The following is an 8,287-nucleotide window of genomic DNA, read 5'->3' as shown; positions in this document are numbered from 1 at the left end:
AAGAACCCGATTGAGCTGCCGCAGAAGAGGAAGACAGTGAGTGAAAGACCCACCGCCGAATTGCTGCCAAACTCTGAAGTGGACAGATAAAGCTGCTGCCGCTGATCTGGACGTGCTGGCCTGACAACTGATGCACTGCCGCCACTTTCTATAGGCCGCCTCAGGCACCTGCTTCCTTCGCTGGTGCCTGCAGCCGGCCCTGGGTGCAATATTCCCTGTGGGTGCTGGGGGGACACAACCAAGTTGGGAAGCAAATCCCATGAAGCTGCCCCAGCACCTGCAGCTGGGACAGTAAAGTGGAACAAAGAAGAAGAATTGTTTGTAATGTTTTATTTACAGTAAGTAGCTGGAAAATAGCAAAGTAAAACGAGCTAAGAAGGAGCTTTAATAACCACAGCATGGCAAGGAGATCCCCAGCTACTGAGAACAGTTTTCTTAATGGCACTAAACTAGCACCAGTGGCCAGGAATTAATATAGGGAATTAATGAGTTACAGTCTCACTTTCAGTAACATGTAATAAATCTCCCCGTCCCATTTACATTCCCTTTCCTTCCACACTGTCCTTTTCTATTTATTATTGTTCTAGTCCTCACCTTCCATCCCTGTTTCTTTCACTCCCTGTCACAGATCATCCCCCTCGGCTGTGCTCTTCCTTCCCTGATCTTATCCAGGGGCGGCTCCAGTCCCCAGCACGCCAAGTCTGCTGTGCTTGGGACGGTGAAATGCCTACAGCCGCCCCTGATCTTACCCCTTCCCCTCGTGCTGATCCTGGACTGGGAGCTCATTGAGATCTAAGGACACAGATCTGTACAAAACGCTCCCTGCTGCTGCTTCTCACCAACCCCCCAAACCCTGATTGATTTACTCTGTGTCCCTGCCACCCCCACCTCTGCCTGTGCCCAGCCCAGCTGTTAGTTCTGCCCCCTGCCCAGCCCCCCACATCAGCTCCTCTTCCCCTACTGCAGCTCCAGGGTCTTACCCCTCCCCCTTCCTCCCTAGGCTGCAAAGAGGGGGAGGAGCTTCCAGAGGTCAAACAGATGAGGAGCCAGGTTCTGGCTGGACAGGAGTCCTCCAAGATCATAGAGACTGGGGTCCATGAGGCTAGAGAGGCTGATTTCCGGTTCCTGCCTCTGCTGCATGTCTCAGGGACACAATCTGAACCGGGATCCTACCCCCAGCACCTGGAGCCAGGTGTCTCTGTCCCACACCCAGAACCAGGGTCGGATTCTCTCCCCAGGGACGGAGCCCGGCGGGAAAGTGAAGATCGGGGCCTCGTCACCAGCATCGATAAATGTCACCTGCCCCCGGTCACAGTCCAGACAAACCTGGATCCTGCTGGGGGCCTGGCTCAGGGGCAGGGGGGTCACAGGGGAGGTGAGAGCCTGGAACTGACTCCAGCACCGCTCCACAGCCCAGATCCCATCCTGAGGGCTGAGGTTGATCCATCCCTTCCTCCCCACAGACCCTCTGGCCACCCCCACAGCCCAGAATCGCCCATCCCCCACCTCCACCTCCACGCAACGTCTCCCTGAGGTGAATCCCTCACAGCCCAGCACACAGGGCTCAGTGTCAAATCTCTCAGGGTTGTTGGGCAGATCTTGCCATGTGTCTCCCCCCTCACACTTTTCCGATCCTCAGACAGGACGAGGTGGGGATGAGCCATGTCTGGATCCAGAGTCACATTCACTGGAGAGAGAATCAGAGCATTAGGGGCAGAGCTCAGCCCTGGGGGAGGGTTTGATGGTGTCAGTGACAGAATCTGCCCCAGCTGGGGAGTGACTTAGAATCTCCTTCCCGCTGGATTTACCCATCAGCTCTGAGTGGGGAGCAGCTCTGAGATGTCAGCACAGTGTAGGGGAGAGTCACGCCCCTGGCAGAGATGGGCCCTGCAGCAAAAGGGTCACTTGAGCCAGGTCTGGGACTCAGGCTCTTTCAGGTCCTGCTGCACATCTCTCCAGGGAGGGGACTAGAGCCCCAGGTGTCACGGGGGGGCCTGGAGTGGTGAGAAACTGAGCTCCCTCTGCTCAGTGCTCACTGACCCGCCTCACCTCTCCCTGCAGTTTCCCATCTTAAACCCCATATTCCCAGATGAGAGAGATCATCACTGGGCAGAGAAAACAGATACATCCAAGCCCTGTGCCCTCAGCCTACGTGAAAGCAAGGGGAGTGTTGAGGGAGAAGGAGGGAAAGCAAGCAGAGAGATGAACGGAGACATGAAGGAAGGGATCCCAGAGAGGAGAGAAAACCATATTGGATGAGGAGGAGGGGCAGGGGAGGCCCAGGGCAGCGGAGGCCCAGGGCAGCAGCAGCACGTGGAAGATTATAGAGTATTTGCTATGAATGTGAAAACAGCAACTCCCTGCCTCTTCTCTCCAAGCAGCCACCATCACCAAACCTCCAGGCCCCTCCACCTGCCCCCACTCCTACAGCCTCTGCACCAGCCCCATTCAGCTGATGGCCTGCTGCTCTCCCCACCCTCCTGTTCCTGCCAGGCACTGCCGTCCCTCCAGACCCTTCCAAACGCCGTCCCATCCCTCAGCCTTCTGGGCTCTTCCCAATCCCGATGTGTCTCCCTCTTTGCATTCTCATGACTTTCCCCCTGGGCTCTCCTTGTACTCTAGAACCAGGGTTCTCATAACTTTGCATATTTTATTTCCTCACCTCCCCGTTTTGTCATTTGAAATATCTTTGTTTCTCTCTCTAATAGTGTCTGGATTTACTGCTGTACTCAGACCATGGCTACACAACCTCCCTCCCATCCCGATGTGCTGCGAAATGTGGGATGCTTGTGAGCTCTGCCCTGAGCAACGAACGCCACTCCCATGGCCACAGTCAGGGGAAAGCAGCAAAACGTTCTAACTGCTGCTGAGACTGGCACATTGATAGAATCTGAACTTCAGTTACCTTCTTGTACAGGTGGCGCAGAACTTTCCAGCCCTGGAAACACAGAATCAGAGATAAGAGCTCATCTGAACAAGCACATTAACAGAAATTAGTGTTGTAGAGAGGAAGGCACTCGTCCGGGATTTAAATGGACAGGCCTCTGTTTGAGAGGTTTATCCGATATCCAGCACCGGCTCTCAAATGGATGTGATTTTGTCCAGTGCTGGATGGGGGACATCACTCCGCCCCCTCCATCTCTGAAAAATGCGGCATGACCTCACACGCACCATCACGCCAATGAGGATGGGGTGGCACAGGGTGACTCAAACCAAACCCGACAGTCTGGAAATGTCCAGCCTTCTGGGAGTGAATGAGTGGCTCCTTATGTATATAAAATGTTACACTGGGAAAAAGATACGTTCTAGAGTTCAGCATAAAGTAAACAATCCCCAAATACACGTGTGAGCATTTCTCTGTTAGTGGCTACAATTTTAACAGACTCTTTTTTCCTTAGGAGAATTTCTATCACTTTTATAATGATTAATAATCATGATTTAGACTTTCCCTCCTGACACTCTGCGGTGACATTGCCAGCCTGCTACCAAAGACGTGGTCCGGCTGCCATTCATGTTGCTGGCCAGTCTCCCCTGGAATTCAATGGGAGGCCTGAGGCACGGAGGGGAATTTTGAAAGGGATGGGAGCAGGGCTGAACTGAGAATAATTCAGAAAAACAGAATTGAGGGATAGTTTCTCTCACCCAACCCTGCAGTGCTGACCGGCCCGCGGCCCAGGACTCTGGCAGTGATGTAAAGGGCCTGGGACTGTGGCCACAGCCATGGCGGTCAGAGGCCCTTAATAATCTCCAGGCCCCAGGGCAGTTGCCCCTTTTGCCTCTTCAGCCCTGAGTGGGAGAAAAGGGTTTTCTTTTGGCTCCTGTGAATATGATATAAAGGCCAGAGGGCAGCTGGGGTATAGGAGAAGATTTGATATTTTCCCTTCCAAGTTGTCCACTGTCTGGAGCAGGTTTTTGTCCCTGCAGACAGTCGCTGGGGTCCGGGGTCACCCTCCTTAACTAAAGATAGAGAATGAGCATGAACTTGTTGGCTTTGGGTACCATTTTCAAAATCCATGAAGTACCTAGGCCCCATTTTCCAAAGGATCCTGGGAGTTTAAGTCCAGTCTTCTCTCCCCACCACCAAACTCATGTCTGTGTTACCCTTCCCCAGTCTACTGACCCTGACCTACTTCTCAGGCTTTTACCTCCTTCACTGACCAATCTGTCCCACCCAGTCTGTGCTGTTCAGTTTAGGAGTTGGGTAGGTGGCTGGCATAGATGTCTCTCTCTCTTAGTGCACTGATTCTTAATACGCACAAAAGATAAAGAAACTCTCTGGCAAGCATGTGGTTTGTGATGCAAAAATAAACAAATGCAAATAACGTGTGTCCATTTCTTTGGCTCACATCCCTCTGCTGTCCTGTTAATTTCCAAAGCTGGATGGTTCATCTTCCTGTCTGACAGTGGCAAAGACCGGACTAACTCAGCAGACTCGTTAACATACACACAGACACCCATTGGTTCAGCCCGATGCTGTATTAGCCCCGTCACACACTGATTGCAAAGACCACAGGCCAGAGGTACATGAGGAGCTGCAATAATTGAAATGATGCCCACCAGTTCCCAGTGTCTGTACCTGTTACTCCTATAACCCTTCTGCCCCTCTAAGTTGGCAGCAACAAGGGCCGGGTTCAGTATCCAGGGGTTCCGTTTCAATAACGCAATGCAAAACCGGCTCGAGCCCCCACCCAGTGACCTGGGACAATTACCTACCCCCCCCCCGGGCGCCTCTAGGAGGCAATACTTCCCCACTCGCAAGCACGAAGTCTGAGTGTAGCAAAATCCTTTTAATAAAGGAGGGAAACAATGCGGCATCACGTTGGAGAGACACCACAAACAGGACTATACACAAACCATAAGCAAAACCCACCTCCAAGTACATTTGGCACTGTCCTTAGGGTCTTAAGTCCAATCACCCCAAAGTCCAACAACCCAAAAGTCTCAGTCTCTGGTCAGTGCCACCCCAGAGTTCAAAAGTTTATCTGCAGAGTTTTACCTCCCCCCCCAGCCTGGGTGGAAATGGCGGGGGGGGGGTGTCACGCACACAGGGTGCTAAGGGACACCTTACGTGGGCCAGGGCCGACTGCCCCGCTTCTCCGTGGAGTTCTGCTGCAGCCTTCACCACGACTGGCTCCACTCCACCAGCTGTGCCGCTCCTTCAGCAGACCCATGAACCACGTCAGCCGTCCCCGCAAACCGCTCCACACTGCTCACTGTTCCATGGGCTGCTCCAACGTGCTGCAGACTGCTCCGCTCTGCCAGCTGCTTGGTGATAGATCTTCAGGCTCTCCCACTACTTAACACAGCACTCAGTGATCTCAGCTCAGTAAGCTTAGCGCTTTTAGTGATTTCAGCTCTTAGTGATTTCAACTTGTAGTAGGAGAGCCCCAGTGCCACATGGCCCAACATGAGTTCAGGTCAGCAAGCTCTTGATGGACTCCTAAAGGATTCAAAATCAGCTCTGCTCTTTAACAGTGGAGAGAGGAAGAAGTGCAATTGGTGTTCCAGGCCCTCAAAGGGGGCCCATACCATCAGGTACACACACCAGTCCCCAACCTCTCTCCCTTCACTGGGTTTTGGAACCCATGTCCCTTGTCTAGCAAGTACTATTTAATGTAGGTTGAGTCATTTCTGTCATAAAGCAGTCTCATAGTTCCTCATTCACATAATTAAGGTAACAGCCCCTTTTTTTTCCCTTCCTGCCCCAATAACAAAGAAATTGGGGATTCCACAGCTGTGAAAATAACCATCCCATGCTGCTGTGTGTTATGCTAAGTGGAGTGGGTTTACCAATGCAAATGTGCATTCCTGAAATTCCTTTGCCCACTCCTCATAATTTACCACCAGATGTCAGGGTAGGGCTCATCCTGACTCTGCTTACACTCCTTTCTCCACTCTTGCTACCCTCCTGTTGTGTTCTGTGGCAACATATTGTGTCCCTCGGGTGGACCATTAGCCAGTGTCCTCTCTCTGTGTGTGTATTATCATACAATCGCCAGTTACATGATCACACACTGTTTTTGCCACAGGACCCCTGCCTCATTCTTTCACTGGCCAGGATGGATGCACAAGGGGTGAGAATTAAGGGTGTACAGGCAAACATAAAACCGGCATTAACTAACTCTCAAGTCTTCAACATTGCAGCCTAAATCATATTCTGTTCAGGGGATTTGTGCAATATTCTGTATTTGTATTATGTCCCCTCTCAGTCCTCTCTTTTAAAGCTATCCCATAGCTCCCGCAGTCTCCTACACCCATTGGAATTCTGGGTCCTCTCCCCTCCACGGTGGCAGATGGTACAATATGACTGCTATCCATTGTCATCATCATCCCGTAAGTGCTCCTGGCTAGCCTCAGGTGAGGTCGGCCGGACAAGGATAAGTGGTGATGGGTCCCAGAGGAGACATCCTAACTAATCCCAACCACTTTTCCTACCACAGACAGAACTTTGATTCAGCAGAGTAGGTGAGTGATTCAGCAGAGGCAGAGTGGGATCTCCAGGCTTCCCACAAAAGGCCCTGTAGAAATCAGGGAGAAGGGTAAGAGGGGCTGAGTGAGGAGAGGCAGCACCTCTCTACCCCTATGCTCTTCCTCACCTCTTATCCCATGAGTCCCAAACACTTGATAGCCCCGGCACTCAGCTCCCCTGCTTCCCAGTTCCAACCAAGCTGCCCCCCTAATTTTATCAACCCCCCTCCACTGATTTGTTGTATAACAATAATATTTATGACCAAATATGAAATTCCGCATCACACACTAGATTATATAACATGTTTATCTGCTTACCAAGAGCAGCAAAGCTATTGATCTTATTATTTGTCAGGGACTTTCCTGGTTTACCCTGAGCATGTCTGGCAGGTCCCAGTGACCTCTGCTTTGCCCTGTACCCAAATCAGGACCATTCGGGGCCGTTCCAACCACCGAATAGCAAGGATATTGAGTAAGTCAAGAGGGCTTCGTTTGCACTCCTTCCCAAAAGGGCTAATCAAAGGTTTTCTTGACCCCCACTAAATCAGGCCACTGTTGCTTATACAATGCTTATTCATTGGCTTGTATATTACTAGTCAGTATATGATCCATTATACCCGCTAAATGAAACGTAATCATTATCGCTGCAGTCAAAAGTGCTGAAACCTTTCAAAAAGTGTAAAGCTGAGTCGGAGCCTCTCGGCCCGGGGTTGAGAGCCTGACCCCTGCCACCTGGAGCTGACAGCCTGAACCCGCCATGTGGGGCTGAAGCCTGAGCCCGCTGACAGCACAAGCCCTGAAGCCTGGGGCTGCACACAAAGTCCCGCTGTACAGGGCTGAAATCACAAAGGTCATGTAAAAAGAAATAAAAATCACAGAATCCATGACCTGCAGGACCCACTTGTAGCCTTGGTTACTGCAATATTTTTTGTGATCTCTCACCTCCCCCACTCCTAGCCTTTGACCCCCTTTTGGATGAGGCCCCCCCCAATTTGAGAAACACTTGCCTAGTGGTTAGCACACTCTCCTGAGAAGTGAGGGACTCTTGTTCAAATACTTTCTCCCTTTCAGGTGTGACACCGGCAAACCCAGCACCAGTTTACACCAAGGCCCCTAGGCCTCACTGAAAATGCCTGGCCGGAATCCAGTCTGGCTCACCTGTGTGTTAGTTTTGTTAAAATAGGGATTTGATTTATGAAAATGTGTTTAGATTTTATGAAATGCTTGTGAGTAGCTGCCTGCGTTAACTTCATTTATATCTGTATCCCTCGTTATATGGTAATCGTTAAGTGTTTGCTTAGTAACTATAAAAGTATTTGCTGTAAGACTGTAAACCCAGTGAGGAGGGAAGCATCACCAAGGGTGAAATACTAGATTACCACAAGAGGTGTCAACTCCTCTCCAGTGAAAGAAGGTCCATAGACACCAGACAAACCATAATGGAACATCAGTAGAAAAAAGGCTTTGTTGATTCCTCCCCACACACCCATGAAGAGGAGATGTGCACAAATTCTCATCCCATCAGCTTGACCTCTGGTGGGGCGGGGAAGGGAATAAAATGCTTGTCAAAAAGAAATTGTTTTCTCTAGGTTGCTTGAACTCTGAGGGGTGAAGATTTCTAAGCATAAGCAAGAGCTCCCCAGGGATTAGACCTAAAGGACATATGGAGCTTGCATATTACAGAAGCTTCTGTTAGACACATTTGTGTGTGCATGTTTACCTGCTTTAACCTTGTAAAAAATGTTCAAATTTCTTTTCTTAGGGCATGGCTACACTTGCGAGTTAGAGCCCATTAAAGCAGCCCTGGGCGCCCTAACTC

This window comes from Mauremys reevesii, unplaced genomic scaffold (assembly GCF_016161935.1).
Source record: "Mauremys reevesii isolate NIE-2019 unplaced genomic scaffold, ASM1616193v1 Contig12, whole genome shotgun sequence".
Taxonomy (NCBI): domain Eukaryota; kingdom Metazoa; phylum Chordata; order Testudines; family Geoemydidae; genus Mauremys; species Mauremys reevesii.
The sequence above is the reverse complement of the archived record's forward strand: the minus strand, read 5'-3'. Positions refer to the sequence as shown.